Here is a 19,426-nt window from a genome sequence, read left to right on the forward strand (position 1 = left end):
CACAGGGGCAGGGGCTTTTCGCAGGGAAAAGGGTGCACACCCAAAGCGCCTAGGAGTCCTGAGAAGGGCAGCACCGTTCAAATAAAGCACTGCAGTGACTAAGACCTCCAAGAGCTTGCTGTATGCTCCTCTCCATTAGGGCGACTCAAAGGCTTTCTCGAGGCATGCCCTCTCGTGGGCGTTCCCTGTAGCCCTACAGCCTGACAGGAGGAGCTCCCAGCACGGCTCCGGAAGCCCCCTGAGAACTGAGAGAAAAATTCCTTCTCTTCCCCGAGCCCTGCCTCCCGCGCCTAGAGGCCCGTCAGAAACGGTGTTATTCAGGTAGCTCCAAGGCAGCACGAATGGAGCTTTCAAAATGGGAATTCAAGGCTCCTGCCCTCCGGCCCCCACTTCCAGTGAACACGTAGTCCACTCCCTTGGCATTTCTAGTAAGTGCCCAGGGACACTAGCTACGCACTCGCTCCTGCCCTGAATCCACTTTTCTTCCCAGGGTGTTCTGTATGTAGCCAACTCCCTCATCCAAGGAACCCTCTAGGTAGCCTCTATCGGGCCATAGCCTCAACCAAAGGCTTGCAGTGTAAGAGGAAGCACTGTACTTCAGTGGCAGCGGGAACGCAAGCCGACTGTCTCCTGCAGGTATGGTGCCCTCGGCTAAGGGTTCCTGGAAGGGCTGCGAAGCAGATGGTTTCCCTAAGTGCAGCTCAGACGAGGGCAATGAGGCAGAGTTCCTTGACAAGTGGCCCGTGAGAGAACAGTTTCCCTGGAGCTGCTGCCGTGCCGAGGAAATCTACCTCTCCCCAGGGTGGTGTGCAGGGCGTTGCCCTACACTCGGCATACACAGAGTGACTGGGAAGGGCTGCCGGCCTGGATGCCGCTGAGCAGGCCAGGGGAGCCTCCCGGTATTCAGTGGTCTTGCACGGAATCGGGTGCAAACAGGAGGGCCCTGGGTGTCTTGAACGGCGCACTAGCAAGAAGAGAAAGCAGAACCGCGACGAAGGCCCCTTGGAAAGTGCTGCATGCCTCCGCTTCAGCAGGGCAATAGAGCGACTTTGCTCGAGGCAGGGGCTGACGTTCGGTCTCCAGGTAGGTGTAGAGCAGAGCGGCATGAGCTCCCAACCAGGCCCTGGACGCACCGTGTTTTACGAGAGAGCACTCATTTTCTTCCCAGAGCCATGCCTCCCGTGTACGAGAGGCCCGTCAGAGAGGGTGCCTCTCCGTGTAATTCAAGGCCCTACGGAGGGAACTTTCCAACTGTGCCTTCAGGCCCGCACCTGAAGCCCGACAGGCGGTAAACGTCACCTGGGGCTTCAACAAGGCTCAAACCACACAAGGTACACAACGGGCCCTTCCCTGGATCAGCGTGTTTACGCAGGGTGTTCTGAGTGGAGCAAACGGCCTCAACCAAGGCAGGCGCCCTTTACGCATGTAAGCGTCTGCCTCTTCCAAACGACCGATGTGTTGCCTGAAGAACTCTGCTTTAGCTGCCGCTGCAATGCAAGCGGACTTTCTCCGTGAGTAGAGCGACTTTCCAACGGAGGTGCCAGAAGGCGTTCTAAGCAGACTATTTCCTCAGGGCAGCTGAGAGAAGGTCCAGGTGCAAAACTTCCAGGGCACGGCGGACCGGCTAGAAACGCGTTCCTGATGCTGTTGGAGTGCCGAGGAATCGTAGCCGTCCCCTTTAAAAGCGCTGCTTGTAGTCCTTCCCTCGGCAAACACAGTAGTCCCCTCTCTGAAGGGCCTGGGGGCCTGGGTGTGGCACAGCATGCTCACAGGGGCAGGGGCTTTTCGCAGGGAAAAGGGTGCACACCCAAAGCGCCTAGGAGTCCTGAGAAGGGCAGCACCGTTCAAATAAAGCACTGCAGTGACTAAGACCTCCAAGAGCTTGCTGTATGCTCCTCTCCATTAGGGCGACTCAAAGGCTTTCTCGAGGCATGCCCTCTCGTGGGCGTTCCCTGTAGCCCTACAGCCTGACAGGAGGAGCTCCCAGCACGGCTCCGGAAGCCCCCTGAGAACTGAGAGAAAAATTCCCTCTCTTCCCCGAGCCCTGCCTCCCGCGCCTAGAGGCCCGTCAGAAACGGTGTTATTCAGGTAGCTCCAAGGCAGCACGAATGGAGCTTTCAAAATGGGAAGTCAAGGCTTCTGCCCTCCGGCCCCCACTTCCAGTGAACACGTAGTCCACCCCCTTGGCATTTCTAGTAAGTGCCCAGGGACACTAGCTACGCACTCGCTCCTGCCCTGAATCCACTTTTCTTCCCAGGGTGTTCTGTATGTAGCCAACTCCCTCATCCAAGGAACCCTCTAGGTAGCCTCTATCGGGCCATAGCCTCAACCAAAGGCTTGCAGTGTAAGAGGAAGCACTGTACTTCAGTGGCAGCGGGAACGCAAGCCGACTGTCTCCTGCAGGTATGGTGCCCTCGGCTAAGGGTTCCTGGAAGGGCTGCGAAGCAGATGGTTTCCCTAAGTGCAGCTCAGACGAGGGCAATGAGGCAGAGTTCCTTGACAAGTGGCCCGTGAGAGAACAGTTTCCCTGGAGCTGCTGCCGTGCCGAGGAAATCTACCTCTCCCCAGGGTGGTGTGCAGGGCGTTGCCCTACACTCGGCATACACAGAGTGACTGGGAAGGGCTGCCGGCCTGGATGCCGCTGAGCAGGCCAGGGGAGCCTCCCGGTATTCAGTGGTCTTGCACGGAATCGGGTGCAAACAGGAGGGCCCTGGGTGTCTTGAACGGCGCACTAGCAAGAAGAGAAAGCAGAGCCGCGACGAAGGCCCCTTGGAAAGTGCTGCATGCCTCCGCTTCAGCAGGGCAATAGAGCGACTTTGCTCGAGGCAGGGGCTGACGTTCGGTCTCCAGGTAGGTGTAGAGCAGAGCGGCATGAGCTCCCAACCAGGCCCTGGACGCACCGTGTTTTACGAGAGAGCACTCATTTTCTTCCCAGAGCCATGCCTCCCGTGTACGAGAGGCCCGTCAGAGAGGGTGCCTCTCCGTGTAATTCAAGGCCCTACGGAGGGAACTTTCCAACTGTGCCTTCAGGCCCGCACCTGAAGCCCGACAGGCGGTAAACGTCACCTGGGGCTTCAACAAGGCTCAAACCACACAAGGTACACAACGGGCCCTTCCCTGGATCAGCGTGTTTACGCAGGGTGTTCTGAGTGGAGCAAACGGCCTCAACCAAGGCAGGCGCCCTTTACGCATGTAAGCGTCTGCCTCTTCCAAACGACCGATGTGTTGCCTGAAGAACTCTGCTTTAGCTGCCGCTGCAATGCAAGCGGACTTTCTCCGTGAGTAGAGCGACTTTCCAACGGAGGTGCCAGAAGGCGTTCTAAGCAGACTATTTCCTCAGGGCAGCTGAGAGAAGGTCCATGTGCAAAACTTCCAGGGCACGGCGGACCGGCTAGAAACGCGTTCCTGATGCTGTTGGAGTGCCGAGGAATCGTAGCCGTCCCCTTTAAAAGCGCTGGTTGTAGTCCTTCCCTCGGCAAACACAGTAGTCCCCTCTCTGAAGGGCCTGGGGGCCTGGGTGTGGCACAGCATGCTCACAGGGGCAGGGGCTTTTCGCAGGGAAAAGGGTGCACACCCAAAGCGCCTAGGAGTCCTGAGAAGGGCAGCACCGTTCAAATAAAGCACTGCAGTGACTAAGACCTCCAAGAGCTTGCTGTATGCTCCTCTCCATTAGGGCGACTCAAAGGCTTTCTCGAGGCATGCCCTCTCGTGGGCGTTCCCTGTAGCCCTACAGCCTGACAGGAGGAGCTCCCAGCACGGCTCCGGAAGCCCCCTGAGAACTGAGAGAAAAATTCCTTCTCTTCCCCGAGCCCTGCCTCCCGCGCCTAGAGGCCCGTCAGAAACGGTGTTATTCAGGTAGCTCCAAGGCAGCACGAATGGAGCTTTCAAAATGGGAATTCAAGGCTCCTGCCCTCCGGCCCCCACTTCCAGTGAACACGTAGTCCACTCCCTTGGCATTTCTAGTAAGTGCCCAGGGACACTAGCTACGCACTCGCTCCTGCCCTGAATCCACTTTTCTTCCCAGGGTGTTCTGTATGTAGCCAACTCCCTCATCCAAGGAACCCTCTAGGTAGCCTCTATCGGGCCATAGCCTCAACCAAAGGCTTGCAGTGTAAGAGGAAGCACTGTACTTCAGTGGCAGTGGGAACGCAAGCCGACTGTCTCCTGCAGGTATGGTGCCCTCGGCTAAGGGTTCCTGGAAGGGCTGCGAAGCAGATGGTTTCCCTAAGTGCAGCTCAGACGAGGGCAATGAGGCAGAGTTCCTTGACAAGTGGCACGTGAGAGAACAGTTTCCCTGGAGCTGCTGCCGTGCCGAGGAAATCTACCTCTCCCCAGGGTGGTGTGCAGGGCGTTGCCCTACACTCGGCATACACAGAGTGACTGGGAAGGGCTGCCGGCCTGGATGCCGCTGAGCAGGCCAGGGGAGCCTCCCGGTATTCAGTGGTCTTGCACGGAATCGGGTGCAAACAGGAGGGCCCTGGGTGTCTTGAACGGCGCACTAGCAAGAAGAGAAAGCAGAACCGCGACGAAGGCCCCTTGGAAAGTGCTGCATGCCTCCGCTTCAGCAGGGCAATAGAGCGACTTTGCTCGAGGCAGGGGCTGACGTTCGGTCTCCAGGTAGGTGTAGAGCAGAGCGGCATGAGCTCCCAACCAGGCCCTGGACGCACCGTGTTTTACGAGAGAGCACTCATTTTCTTCCCAGAGCCATGCCTCCCGTGTACGAGAGGCCCGTCAGAGAGGGTGCCTCTCCGTGTAATTCAAGGCCCTACGGAGGGAACTTTCCAACTGTGCCTTCAGGCCCGCACCTGAAGCCCGACAGGCGGTAAACGTCACCTGGGGCTTCAACGAGGCTCAAACCACACAAGGTACACAACGGGCCCTTCCCTGGATCAGCGTGTTTACGCAGGGTGTTCTGAGTGGAGCAAACGGCCTCAACCAAGGCAGGCGCCCTTTACGCATGTAAGCGTCTGCCTCTTCCAAACGACCGATGTGTTGCCTGAAGAACTCTGCTTTAGCTGCCGCTGCAATGCAAGCGGACTTTCTCCGTGAGTAGAGCGACTTTCCAACGGAGGTGCCAGAAGGCGTTCTAAGCAGACTATTTCCTCAGGGCAGCTGAGAGAAGGTCCATGTGCAAAACTTCCAGGGCACGGCGGACCGGCTAGAAACGCGTTCCTGATGCTGTTGGAGTGCCGAGGAATCGTAGCCGTCCCCTTTAAAAGCGCTGCTTGTAGTCCTTCCCTCGGCAAACACAGTAGTCCCCTCTCTGAAGGGCCTGGGGGCCTGGGTGTGGCACAGCATGCTCACAGGGGCAGGGGCTTTTCGCAGGGAAAAGGGTGCACACCCAAAGCGCCTAGGAGTCCTGAGAAGGGCAGCACCGTTCAAATAAAGCACTGCAGTGACTAAGACCTCCAAGAGCTTGCTGTATGCTCCTCTCCATTAGGGCGACTCAAAGGCTTTCTCGAGGCATGCCCTCTCGTGGGCGTTCCCTGTAGCCCTACAGCCTGACAGGAGGAGCTCCCAGCACGGCTCCGGAAGCCCCCTGAGAACTGAGAGAAAAATTCCTTCTCTTCCCCGAGCCCTGCCTCCCGCGCCTAGAGGCCCGTCAGAAACGGTGTTATTCAGGTAGCTCCAAGGCAGCACGAATGGAGCTTTCAAAATGGGAAGTCAAGGCTTCTGCCCTCCGGCCCCCACTTCCAGTGAACACGTAGTCCACCCCCTTGGCATTTCTAGTAAGTGCCCAGGGACACTAGCTACGCACTCGCTCCTGCCCTGAATCCACTTTTCTTCCCAGGGTGTTCTGTATGTAGCCAACTCCCTCATCCAAGGAACCCTCTAGGTAGCCTCTATCGGGCCATAGCCTCAACCAAAGGCTTGCAGTGTAAGAGGAAGCACTGTACTTCAGTGGCAGCGGGAACGCAAGCCGACTGTCTCCTGCAGGTATGGTGCCCTCGGCTAAGGGTTCCTGGAAGGGCTGCGAAGCAGATGGTTTCCCTAAGTGCAGCTCAGACGAGGGCAATGAGGCAGAGTTCCTTGACAAGTGGCCCGTGAGAGAACAGTTTCCCTGGAGCTGCTGCCGTGCCGAGGAAATCTACCTCTCCCCAGGGTGGTGTGCAGGGCGTTGCCCTACACTCGGCATACACAGAGTGACTGGGAAGGGCTGCCGGCCTGGATGCCGCTGAGCAGGCCAGGGGAGCCTCCCGGTATTCAGTGGTCTTGCACGGAATCGGGTGCAAACAGGAGGGCCCTGGGTGTCTTGAACGGCGCACTAGCAAGAAGAGAAAGCAGAGCCGCGACGAAGGCCCCTTGGAAAGTGCTGCATGCCTCCGCTTCAGCAGGGCAATAGAGCGACTTTGCTCGAGGCAGGGGCTGACGTTCGGTCTCCAGGTAGGTGTAGAGCAGAGCGGCATGAGCTCCCAACCAGGCCCTGGACGCACCGTGTTTTACGAGAGAGCACTCATTTTCTTCCCAGAGCCATGCCTCCCGTGTACGAGAGGCCCGTCAGAGAGGGTGCCTCTCCGTGTAATTCAAGGCCCTACGGAGGGAACTTTCCAACTGTGCCTTCAGGCCCGCACCTGAAGCCCGACAGGCGGTAAACGTCACCTGGGGCTTCAACAAGGCTCAAACCACACAAGGTACACAACGGGCCCTTCCCTGGATCAGCGTGTTTACGCAGGGTGTTCTGAGTGGAGCAAACGGCCTCAACCAAGGCAGGCGCCCTTTACGCATGTAAGCGTCTGCCTCTTCCAAACGACCGATGTGTTGCCTGAAGAACTCTGCTTTAGCTGCCGCTGCAATGCAAGCGGACTTTCTCCGTGAGTAGAGCGACTTTCCAACGGAGGTGCCAGAAGGCGTTCTAAGCAGACTATTTCCTCAGGGCAGCTGAGAGAAGGTCCATGTGCAAAACTTCCAGGGCACGGCGGACCGGCTAGAAACGCGTTCCTGATGCTGTTGGAGTGCCGAGGAATCGTAGCCGTCCCCTTTAAAAGCGCTGCTTGTAGTCCTTCCCTCGGCAAACACAGTAGTCCCCTCTCTGAAGGGCCTGGGGGCCTGGGTGTGGCACAGCATGCTCACAGGGGCAGGGGCTTTTCGCAGGGAAAAGGGTGCACACCCAAAGCGCCTAGGAGTCCTGAGAAGGGCAGCACCGTTCAAATAAAGCACTGCAGTGACTAAGACCTCCAAGAGCTTGCTGTATGCTCCTCTCCATTAGGGCGACTCAAAGGCTTTCTCGAGGCATGCCCTCTCGTGGGCGTTCCCTGTAGCCCTACAGCCTGACAGGAGGAGCTCCCAGCACGGCTCCGGAAGCCCCCTGAGAACTGAGAGAAAAATTCCCTCTCTTCCCCGAGCCCTGCCTCCCGCGCCTAGAGGCCCGTCAGAAACGGTGTTATTCAGGTAGCTCCAAGGCAGCACGAATGGAGCTTTCAAAATGGGAAGTCAAGGCTTCTGCCCTCCGGCCCCCACTTCCAGTGAACACGTAGTCCACCCCCTTGGCATTTCTAGTAAGTGCCCAGGGACACTAGCTACGCACTCGCTCCTGCCCTGAATCCACTTTTCTTCCCAGGGTGTTCTGTATGTAGCCAACTCCCTCATCCAAGGAACCCTCTAGGTAGCCTCTATCGGGCCATAGCCTCAACCAAAGGCTTGCAGTGTAAGAGGAAGCACTGTACTTCAGTGGCAGTGGGAACGCAAGCCGACTGTCTCCTGCAGGTATGGTGCCCTCGGCTAAGGGTTCCTGGAAGGGCTGCGAAGCAGATGGTTTCCCTAAGTGCAGCTCAGACGAGGGCAATGAGGCAGAGTTCCTTGACAAGTGGCCCGTGAGAGAACAGTTTCCCTGGAGCTGCTGCCGTGCCGAGGAAATCTACCTCTCCCCAGGGTGGTGTGCAGGGCGTTGCCCTACACTCGGCATACACAGAGTGACTGGGAAGGGCTGCCGGCCTGGATGCCGCTGAGCAGGCCAGGGGAGCCTCCCGGTATTCAGTGGTCTTGCACGGAATCGGGTGCAAACAGGAGGGCCCTGGGTGTCTTGAACGGCGCACTAGCAAGAAGAGAAAGCAGAACCGCGACGAAGGCCCCTTGGAAAGTGCTGCATGCCTCCGCTTCAGCAGGGCAATAGAGCGACTTTGCTCGAGGCAGGGGCTGACGTTCGGTCTCCAGGTAGGTGTAGAGCAGAGCGGCATGAGCTCCCAACCAGGCCCTGGACGCACCGTGTTTTACGAGAGAGCACTCATTTTCTTCCCAGAGCCATGCCTCCCGTGTACGAGAGGCCCGTCAGAGAGGGTGCCTCTCCGTGTAATTCAAGGCCCTACGGAGGGAACTTTCCAACTGTGCCTTCAGGCCCGCACCTGAAGCCCGACAGGCGGTAAACGTCACCTGGGGCTTCAACAAGGCTCAAACCACACAAGGTACACAACGGGCCCTTCCCTGGATCAGCGTGTTTACGCAGGGTGTTCTGAGTGGAGCAAACGGCCTCAACCAAGGCAGGCGCCCTTTACGCATGTAAGCGTCTGCCTCTTCCAAACGACCGATGTGTTGCCTGAAGAACTCTGCTTTAGCTGCCGCTGCAATGCAAGCGGACTTTCTCCGTGAGTAGAGCGACTTTCCAACGGAGGTGCCAGAAGGCGTTCTAAGCAGACTATTTCCTCAGGGCAGCTGAGAGAAGGTCCATGTGCAAAACTTCCAGGGCACGGCGGACCGGCTAGAAACGCGTTCCTGATGCTGTTGGAGTGCCGAGGAATCGTAGCCGTCCCCTTTAAAAGCGCTGGTTGTAGTCCTTCCCTCGGCAAACACAGTAGTCCCCTCTCTGAAGGGCCTGGGGGCCTGGGTGTGGCACAGCATGCTCACAGGGGCAGGGGCTTTTCGCAGGGAAAAGGGTGCACACCCAAAGCGCCTAGGAGTCCTGAGAAGGGCAGCACCGTTCAAATAAAGCACTGCAGTGACTAAGACCTCCAAGAGCTTGCTGTATGCTCCTCTCCATTAGGGCGACTCAAAGGCTTTCTCGAGGCATGCCCTCTCGTGGGCGTTCCCTGTAGCCCTACAGCCTGACAGGAGGAGCTCCCAGCACGGCTCCGGAAGCCCCCTGAGAACTGAGAGAAAAATTCCTTCTTCCCCGAGCCCTGCCTCCCGCGCCTAGAGGCCCGTCAGAAACGGTGTTATTCAGGTAGCTCCAAGGCAGCACGAATGGAGCTTTCAAAATGGGAATTCAAGGCTTCTGCCCTCCGGCCCCCACTTCCAGTGAACACGTAGTCCACCCCCTTGGCATTTCTAGTAAGTGCCCAGGGACACTAGCTACGCACTCGCTCCTGCCCTGAATCCACTTTTCTTCCCAGGGTGTTCTGTATGTAGCCAACTCCCTCATCCAAGGAACCCTCTAGGTAGCCTCTATCGGGCCATAGCCTCAACCAAAGGCTTGCAGTGTAAGAGGAAGCACTGTACTTCAGTGGCAGCGGGAACGCAAGCCGACTGTCTCCTGCAGGTATGGTGCCCTCGGCTAAGGGTTCCTGGAAGGGCTGCGAAGCAGATGGTTTCCCTAAGTGCAGCTCAGACGAGGGCAATGAGGCAGAGTTCCTTGACAAGTGGCCCGTGAGAGAACAGTTTCCCTGGAGCTGCTGCCGTGCCGAGGAAATCTACCTCTCCCCAGGGTGGTGTGCAGGGCGTTGCCCTACACTCGGCATACACAGAGTGACTGGGAAGGGCTGCCGGCCTGGATGCCGCTGAGCAGGCCAGGGGAGCCTCCCGGTATTCAGTGGTCTTGCACGGAATCGGGTGCAAACAGGAGGGCCCTGGGTGTCTTGAACGGCGCACTAGCAAGAAGAGAAAGCAGAGCCGCGACGAAGGCCCCTTGGAAAGTGCTGCATGCCTCCGCTTCAGCAGGGCAATAGAGCGACTTTGCTCGAGGCAGGGGCTGACGTTCGGTCTCCAGGTAGGTGTAGAGCAGAGCGGCATGAGCTCCCAACCAGGCCCTGGACGCACCGTGTTTTACGAGAGAGCACTCATTTTCTTCCCAGAGCCATGCCTCCCGTGTACGAGAGGCCCGTCAGAGAGGGTGCCTCTCCGTGTAATTCAAGGCCCTACGGAGGGAACTTTCCAACTGTGCCTTCAGGCCCGCACCTGAAGCCCGACAGGCGGTAAACGTCACCTGGGGCTTCAACAAGGCTCAAACCACACAAGGTACACAACGGGCCCTTCCCTGGATCAGCGTGTTTACGCAGGGTGTTCTGAGTGGAGCAAACGGCCTCAACCAAGGCAGGCGCCCTTTACGCATGTAAGCGTCTGCCTCTTCCAAACGACCGATGTGTTGCCTGAAGAACTCTGCTTTAGCTGCCGCTGCAATGCAAGCGGACTTTCTCCGTGAGTAGAGCGACTTTCCAACGGAGGTGCCAGAAGGCGTTCTAAGCAGACTATTTCCTCAGGGCAGCTGAGAGAAGGTCCATGTGCAAAACTTCCAGGGCACGGCGGACCGGCTAGAAACGCGTTCCTGATGCTGTTGGAGTGCCGAGGAATCGTAGCCGTCCCCTTTAAAAGCGCTGCTTGTAGTCCTTCCCTCGGCAAACACAGTAGTCCCCTCTCTGAAGGGCCTGGGGGCCTGGGTGTGGCACAGCATGCTCACAGGGGCAGGGGCTTTTCGCAGGGAAAAGGGTGCACACCCAAAGCGCCTAGGAGTCCTGAGAAGGGCAGCACCGTTCAAATAAAGCACTGCAGTGACTAAGACCTCCAAGAGCTTGCTGTATGCTCCTCTCCATTAGGGCGACTCAAAGGCTTTCTCGAGGCATGCCCTCTCGTGGGCGTTCCCTGTAGCCCTACAGCCCGACAGGAGGAGCTCCCAGCACGGCTCCGGAAGCCCCCTGAGAACTGAGAGAAAAATTCCCTCTCTTCCCCGAGCCCTGCCTCCCGCGCCTAGAGGCCCGTCAGAAACGGTGTTATTCAGGTAGCTCCAAGGCAGCACGAATGGAGCTTTCAAAATGGGAAGTCAAGGCTTCTGCCCTCCGGCCCCCACTTCCAGTGAACACGTAGTCCACCCCCTTGGCATTTCTAGTAAGTGCCCAGGGACACTAGCTACGCACTCGCTCCTGCCCTGAATCCACTTTTCTTCCCAGGGTGTTCTGTATGTAGCCAACTCCCTCATCCAAGGAACCCTCTAGGTAGCCTCTATCGGGCCATAGCCTCAACCAAAGGCTTGCAGTGTAAGAGGAAGCACTGTACTTCAGTGGCAGCGGGAACGCAAGCCGACTGTCTCCTGCAGGTATGGTGCCCTCGGCTAAGGGTTCCTGGAAGGGCTGCGAAGCAGATGGTTTCCCTAAGTGCAGCTCAGACGAGGGCAATGAGGCAGAGTTCCTTGACAAGTGGCCCGTGAGAGAACAGTTTCCCTGGAGCTGCTGCCGTGCCGAGGAAATCTACCTCTCCCCAGGGTGGTGTGCAGGGCGTTGCCCTACACTCGGCATACACAGAGTGACTGGGAAGGGCTGCCGGCCTGGATGCCGCTGAGCAGGCCAGGGGAGCCTCCCGGTATTCAGTGGTCTTGCACGGAATCGGGTGCAAACAGGAGGGCCCTGGGTGTCTTGAACGGCGCACTAGCAAGAAGAGAAAGCAGAACCGCGACGAAGGCCCCTTGGAAAGTGCTGCATGCCTCCGCTTCAGCAGGGCAATAGAGCGACTTTGCTCGAGGCAGGGGCTGACGTTCGGTCTCCAGGTAGGTGTAGAGCAGAGCGGCATGAGCTCCCAACCAGGCCCTGGACGCACCGTGTTTTACGAGAGAGCACTCATTTTCTTCCCAGAGCCATGCCTCCCGTGTACGAGAGGCCCGTCAGAGAGGGTGCCTCTCCGTGTAATTCAAGGCCCTACGGAGGGAACTTTCCAACTGTGCCTTCAGGCCCGCACCTGAAGCCCGACAGGCGGTAAACGTCACCTGGGGCTTCAACAAGGCTCAAACCACACAAGGTACACAACGGGCCCTTCCCTGGATCAGCGTGTTTACGCAGGGTGTTCTGAGTGGAGCAAACGGCCTCAACCAAGGCAGGCGCCCTTTACGCATGTAAGCGTCTGCCTCTTCCAAACGACCGATGTGTTGCCTGAAGAACTCTGCTTTAGCTGCCGCTGCAATGCAAGCGGACTTTCTCCGTGAGTAGAGCGACTTTCCAACGGAGGTGCCAGAAGGCGTTCTAAGCAGACTATTTCCTCAGGGCAGCTGAGAGAAGGTCCATGTGCAAAACTTCCAGGGCACGGCGGACCGGCTAGAAACGCGTTCCTGATGCTGTTGGAGTGCCGAGGAATCGTAGCCGTCCCCTTTAAAAGCGCTGGTTGTAGTCCTTCCCTCGGCAAACACAGTAGTCCCCTCTCTGAAGGGCCTGGGGGCCTGGGTGTGGCACAGCATGCTCACAGGGGCAGGGGCTTTTCGCAGGGAAAAGGGTGCACACCCAAAGCGCCTAGGAGTCCTGAGAAGGGCAGCACCGTTCAAATAAAGCACTGCAGTGACTAAGACCTCCAAGAGCTTGCTGTATGCTCCTCTCCATTAGGGCGACTCAAAGGCTTTCTCGAGGCATGCCCTCTCGTGGGCGTTCCCTGTAGCCCTACAGCCTGACAGGAGGAGCTCCCAGCACGGCTCCGGAAGCCCCCTGAGAACTGAGAGAAAAATTCCCTCTCTTCCCCGAGCCCTGCCTCCCGCGCCTAGAGGCCCGTCAGAAACGGTGTTATTCAGGTAGCTCCAAGGCAGCACGAATGGAGCTTTCAAAATGGGAAGTCAAGGCTTCTGCCCTCCGGCCCCCACTTCCAGTGAACACGTAGTCCACCCCCTTGGCATTTCTAGTAAGTGCCCAGGGACACTAGCTACGCACTCGCTCCTGCCCTGAATCCACTTTTCTTCCCAGGGTGTTCTGTATGTAGCCAACTCCCTCATCCAAGGAACCCTCTAGGTAGCCTCTATCGGGCCATAGCCTCAACCAAAGGCTTGCAGTGTAAGAGGAAGCACTGTACTTCAGTGGCAGCGGGAACGCAAGCCGACTGTCTCCTGCAGGTATGGTGCCCTCGGCTAAGGGTTCCTGGAAGGGCTGCGAAGCAGATGGTTTCCCTAGGTGCAGCTCAGACGAGGGCAATGAGGCAGAGTTCCTTGACAAGTGGCCCGTGAGAGAACAGTTTCCCTGGAGCTGCTGCCGTGCCGAGGAAATCTACCTCTCCCCAGGGTGGTGTGCAGGGCGTTGCCCTACACTCGGCATACACAGAGTGACTGGGAAGGGCTGCCGGCCTGGATGCCGCTGAGCAGGCCAGGGGAGCCTCCCGGTATTCAGTGGTCTTGCACGGAATCGGGTGCAAACAGGAGGGCCCTGGGTGTCTTGAACGGCGCACTAGCAAGAAGAGAAAGCAGAGCCGCGACGAAGGCCCCTTGGAAAGTGCTGCATGCCTCCGCTTCAGCAGGGCAATAGAGCGACTTTGCTCGAGGCAGGGGCTGACGTTCGGTCTCCAGGTAGGTGTAGAGCAGAGCGGCATGAGCTCCCAACCAGGCCCTGGACGCACCGTGTTTTACGAGAGAGCACTCATTTTCTTCCCAGAGCCATGCCTCCCGTGTACGAGAGGCCCGTCAGAGAGGGTGCCTCTCCGTGTAATTCAAGGCCCTACGGAGGGAACTTTCCAACTGTGCCTTCAGGCCCGCACCTGAAGCCCGACAGGCGGTAAACGTCACCTGGGGCTTCAACAAGGCTCAAACCACACAAGGTACACAACGGGCCCTTCCCTGGATCAGCGTGTTTACGCAGGGTGTTCTGAGTGGAGCAAACGGCCTCAACCAAGGCAGGCGCCCTTTACGCATGTAAGCGTCTGCCTCTTCCAAACGACCGATGTGTTGCCTGAAGAACTCTGCTTTAGCTGCCGCTGCAATGCAAGCGGACTTTCTCCGTGAGTAGAGCGACTTTCCAACGGAGGTGCCAGAAGGCGTTCTAAGCAGACTATTTCCTCAGGGCAGCTGAGAGAAGGTCCATGTGCAAAACTTCCAGGGCACGGCGGACCGGCTAGAAACGCGTTCCTGATGCTGTTGGAGTGCCGAGGAATCGTAGCCGTCCCCTTTAAAAGCGCTGGTTGTAGTCCTTCCCTCGGCAAACACAGTAGTCCCCTCTCTGAAGGGCCTGGGGGCCTGGGTGTGGCACAGCATGCTCACAGGGGCAGGGGCTTTTCGCAGGGAAAAGGGTGCACACCCAAAGCGCCTAGGAGTCCTGAGAAGGGCAGCACCGTTCAAATAAAGCACTGCAGTGACTAAGACCTCCAAGAGCTTGCTGTATGCTCCTCTCCATTAGGGCGACTCAAAGGCTTTCTCGAGGCATGCCCTCTCGTGGGCGTTCCCTGTAGCCCTACAGCCTGACAGGAGGAGCTCCCAGCACGGCTCCGGAAGCCCCCTGAGAACTGAGAGAAAAATTCCCTCTCTTCCCCGAGCCCTGCCTCCCGCGCCTAGAGGCCCGTCAGAAACGGTGTTATTCAGGTAGCTCCAAGGCAGCACGAATGGAGCTTTCAAAATGGGAATTCAAGGCTTCTGCCCTCCGGCCCCCACTTCCAGTGAACACGTAGTCCACCCCCTTGGCATTTCTAGTAAGTGCCCAGGGACACTAGCTACGCACTCGCTCCTGCCCTGAATCCACTTTTCTTCCCAGGGTGTTCTGTATGTAGCCAACTCCCTCATCCAAGGAACCCTCTAGGTAGCCTCTATCGGGCCATAGCCTCAACCAAAGGCTTGAGTGTAAGTGTAAGAGGAAGCACTGTACTTCAGTGGCAGCGGGAACGCAAGCCGACTGTCTCCTGCAGGTATGGTGCCCTCGGCTAAGGGTTCCTGGAAGGGCTGCGAAGCAGATGGTTTCCCTAAGTGCAGCTCAGACGAGGGCAATGAGGCAGAGTTCCTTGACAAGTGGCCCGTGAGAGAACAGTTTCCCTGGAGCTGCTGCCGTGCCGAGGAAATCTACCTCTCCCCAGGGTGGTGTGCAGGGCGTTGCCCTACACTCGGCATACACAGAGTGACTGGGAAGGGCTGCCGGCCTGGATGCCGCTGAGCAGGCCAGGGGAGCCTCCCGGTATTCAGTGGTCTTGCACGGAATCGGGTGCAAACAGGAGGGCCCTGGGTGTCTTGAACGGCGCACTAGCAAGAAGAGAAAGCAGAGCCGCGACGAAGGCCCCTTGGAAAGTGCTGCATGCCTCCGCTTCAGCAGGGCAATAGAGCGACTTTGCTCGAGGCAGGGGCTGACGTTCGGTCTCCAGGTAGGTGTAGAGCAGAGCGGCATGAGCTCCCAACCAGGCCCTGGACGCACCGTGTTTTACGAGAGAGCACTCATTTTCTTCCCAGAGCCATGCCTCCCGTGTACGAGAGGCCCGTCAGAGAGGGTGCCTCTCCGTGTAATTCAAGGCCCTACGGAGGGAACTTTCCAACTGTGCCTTCAGGCCCGCACCTGAAGCCCGACAGGCGGTAAACGTCACCTGGGGCTTCAACGACGCTCAAACCACACAAGGTACACAACGGGCCCTTCCCTGGATCAGCGTGTTTACGCAGGGTGTTCTGAGTGGAGCAAACGGCCTCAACCAAGGCAGGCGCCCTTTACGCATGTAAGCGTCTGCCTCTTCCAAACGACCGATGTGTTGCCTGAAGAACTCTGCTTTAGCTGCCGCTGCAATGCAAGCGGACTTTCTCCGTGAGTAGAGCGACTTTCCAACGGAGGTGCCAGAAGGCGTTCTAAGCAGACTATTTCCTCAGGGCAGCTGAGAGAAGGTCCATGTGCAAAACTTCCAGGGCACGGCGGACCGGCTAGAAACGCGTTCCTGATGCTGTTGGAGTGCCGAGGAATCGTAGCCGTCCCCTTTAAAAGCGCTGGTTGTAGTCCTTCCCTCGGCAAACACAGTAGTCCCCTCTCTGAAGGGCCTGGGGGCCTGGGTGTGGCACAGCATGCTCACAGGGGCAGGGGCTTTTCGCAGGGAAAAGGGTGCACACCCAAAGCGCCTAGGAGTCCTGAGAAGGGCAGCACCGTTCAAATAAAGCACTGCAGTGACTAAGACCTCCAAGAGCTTGCTGTATGCTCCTCTCCATTAGGGCGACTCAAAGGCTTTCTCGAGGCATGCCCTCTCGTGGGCGTTCCCTGTAGCCCTACAGCCTGACAGGAGGAGCTCCCAGCACGGCTCCGGAAGCCCCCTGAGAACTGAGAGAAAAATTCCCTCTCTTCCCCGAGCCCTGCCTCCCGCGCCTAGAGACCCGTCAGAAACGGTGTTATTCAGGTAGCTCCAAGGCAGCACGAATGGAGCTTTCAAAATGGGAAGTCAAGGCTTCTGCCCTCCGGCCCCCACTTCCAGTGAACACGTAGTCCACCCCCTTGGCATTTCTAGTAAGTGCCCAGGGACACTAGCTACGCACTCGCTCCTGCCCTGAATCCACTTTTCTTCCCAGGGTGTTCTGTATGTAGCCAACTCCCTCATCCAAGGAACCCTCTAGGTAGCCTCTATCGGGCCATAGCCTCAACCAAAGGCTTGCAGTGTAAGAGGAAGCACTGTACTTCAGTGGCAGCGGGAACGCAAGCCGACTGTCTCCTGCAGGTATGGTGCCCTCGGCTAAGGGTTCCTGGAAGGGCTGCGAAGCAGATGGTTTCCCTAGGTGCAGCTCAGACGAGGGCAATGAGGCAGAGTTCCTTGACAAGTGGCCCGTGAGAGAACAGTTTCCCTGGAGCTGCTGCCGTGCCGAGGAAATCTACCTCTCCCCAGGGTGGTGTGCAGGGCGTTGCCCTACACTCGGCATACACAGAGTGACTGGGAAGGGCTGCCGGCCTGGATGCCGCTGAGCAGGCCAGGGGAGCCTCCCGGTATTCAGTGGTCTTGCACGGAATCGGGTGCAAACAGGAGGGCCCTGGGTGTCTTGAACGGCGCACTAGCAAGAAGAGAAAGCAGAGCCGCGACGAAGGCCCCTTGGAAAGTGCTGCATGCCTCCGCTTCAGCAGGGCAATAGAGCGACTTTGCTCGAGGCAGGGGCTGACGTTCGGTCTCCAGGTAGGTGTAGAGCAGAGCGGCATGAGCTCCCAACCAGGCCCTGGACGCACCGTGTTTTACGAGAGAGCACTCATTTTCTTCCCAGAGCCATGCCTCCCGTGTACGAGAGGCCCGTCAGAGAGGGTGCCTCTCCGTGTAATTCAAGGCCCTACGGAGGGAACTTTCCAACTGTGCCTTCAGGCCCGCACCTGAAGCCCGACAGGCGGTAAACGTCACCTGGGGCTTCAACAAGGCTCAAACCACACAAGGTACACAACGGGCCCTTCCCTGGATCAGCGTGTTTACGCAGGGTGTTCTGAGTGGAGCAAACGGCCTCAACCAAGGCAGGCGCCCTTTACGCATGTAAGCGTCTGCCTCTTCCAAACGACCGATGTGTTGCCTGAAGAACTCTGCTTTAGCTGCCGCTGCAATGCAAGCGGACTTTCTCCGTGAGTAGAGCGACTTTCCAACGGAGGTGCCAGAAGGCGTTCTAAGCAGACTATTTCCTCAGGGCAGCTGAGAGAAGGTCCATGTGCAAAACTTCCAGGGCACGGCGGACCGGCTAGAAACGCGTTCCTGATGCTGTTGGAGTGCCGAGGAATCGTAGCCGTCCCCTTTAAAAGCGCTGGTTGTAGTCCTTCCCTCGGCAAACACAGTAGTCCCCTCTCTGAAGGGCCTGGGGGCCTGGGTGTGGCACAGCATGCTCACAGGGGCAGGGGCTTTTCGCAGGGAAAAGGGTGCACACCCAAAGCGCCTAGGAGTCCTGAGAAGGGCAGCACCGTTCAAATAAAGCACTGCAGTGACTAAGACCTCCAAGAGCTTGCTGTATGCTCCTCTCCATTAGGGCGACTCAAAGGCTTTCTCGAGGCATGCCCTCTCGTGGGCGTTCCCTGTAGCCCTACAGCCTGACAGGAGGAGCTCCCAGCACGGCTCCGGAAGCCCCCTGAGAACTGAGAGAAAAATTCCCTCTCTTCCCCGAGCCCTGCCTCCCGCGCCTAGAGGCCCGTCAGAAACGGTGTTATTCAGGTAGCTCCAAGGCAGCACGAATGGAGCTTTCAAAATGGGAAGTCAAGGCTTCTGCCCTCCGGCCCCCACTTCCAGTGAACACGTAGTCCACCCCCTTGGCATTTCTAGTAAGTGCCCAGGGACACTAGCTACGCACTCGCTCCTGCCCTGAATCCACTTTTCTTCCCAGGGTGTTCTGTATGTAGCCAACTCCCTCATCCAAGGAACCCTCTAGGTAGCCTCTATCGGGCCATAGCCTCAACCAAAGGCTTGCAGTGTAAGAGGAAGCACTGTACTTCAGTGGCAGCGGGAACGCAAGCCGACTGTCTCCTGCAGGTATGGTGCCCTCGGCTAAGGGTTCCTGGAAGGGCTGCGAAGCAGATGGTTTCCCTAGGTGCAGCTCAGACGAGGGCAATGAGGCAGAGTTCCTTGACAAGTGGCCCGTGAGAGAACAGTTTCCCTGGAGCTGCTGCCGTGCCGAGGAAATCTACCTCTCCCCAGGGTGGTGTGCAGGGCGTTGCCCTACACTCGGCATACACAGAGTGACTGGGAAGGGCTGCCGGCCTGGATGCCGCTGAGCAGGCCAGGGGAGCCTCCCGGTATTCAGTGGTCTTGCACGGAATCGGGTGCAAACAGGAGGGCCCTGGGTGTCTTGAACGGCGCACTAGCAAGAAGAGAAAGCAGAGCCGCGACGAAGGCCCCTTGGAAAGTGCTGCATGCCTCCGCTTCAGCAGGGCAATAGAGCGACTTTGCTCGAGGCAGGGGCTGACGTTCGGTCTCCAGGTAGGTGTAGAGCAGAGCGGCATGAGCTCCCAACCAGGCCCTGGACGCACCGTGTTTTACGAGAGAGCACTCATTTTCTTCCCAGAGCCATGCCTCCCGTGTACGAGAGGCCCGTCAGAGAGGGTGCCTCTCCGTGTAATTCAAGGCCCTACGGAGGGAACTTTCCAACTGTGCCTTCAGGCCCGCACCTGAAGCCCGACAGGCGGTAAACGTCACCTGGGGCTTCAACAAGGCTCAAACCACACAAGGTACACAACGGGCCCTTCCCTGGATCAGCGTGTTTACGCAGGGTGTTCTGAGTGGAGCAAACGGCCTCAACCAAGGCAGGCGCCCTTTACGCATGTAAGCGTCTGCCTCTTCCAAACGACCGATGTGTTGCCTGAAGAACTCTGCTTTAGCTGCCGCTGCAATGCAAGCGGACTTTCTCCGTGAGTAGAGCGACTTTCCAACGGAGGTGCCAGAAGGCGTTCTAAGCAGACTATTTCCTCAGGGCAGCTGAGAGAAGGTCCATGTGCAAAACTTCCAGGGCACGGCGGACCGGCTAGAAACGCGTTCCTGATGCTGTTGGAGTGCCGAGGAATCGTAGCCGTCCCCTTTAAAAGCGCTGGTTGTAGTCCTTCCCTCGGCAAACACAGTAGTCCCCTCTCTGAAGGGCCTGGGGGCCTGGGTG

The sequence above is a fragment of the Mesoplodon mirus genome, assembly GCF_964341445.2.
Source record: "Mesoplodon mirus genome assembly, chromosome: 16".
In the NCBI taxonomy this organism is placed as follows: Eukaryota; Metazoa; Chordata; class Mammalia; order Artiodactyla; family Ziphiidae; genus Mesoplodon; species Mesoplodon mirus.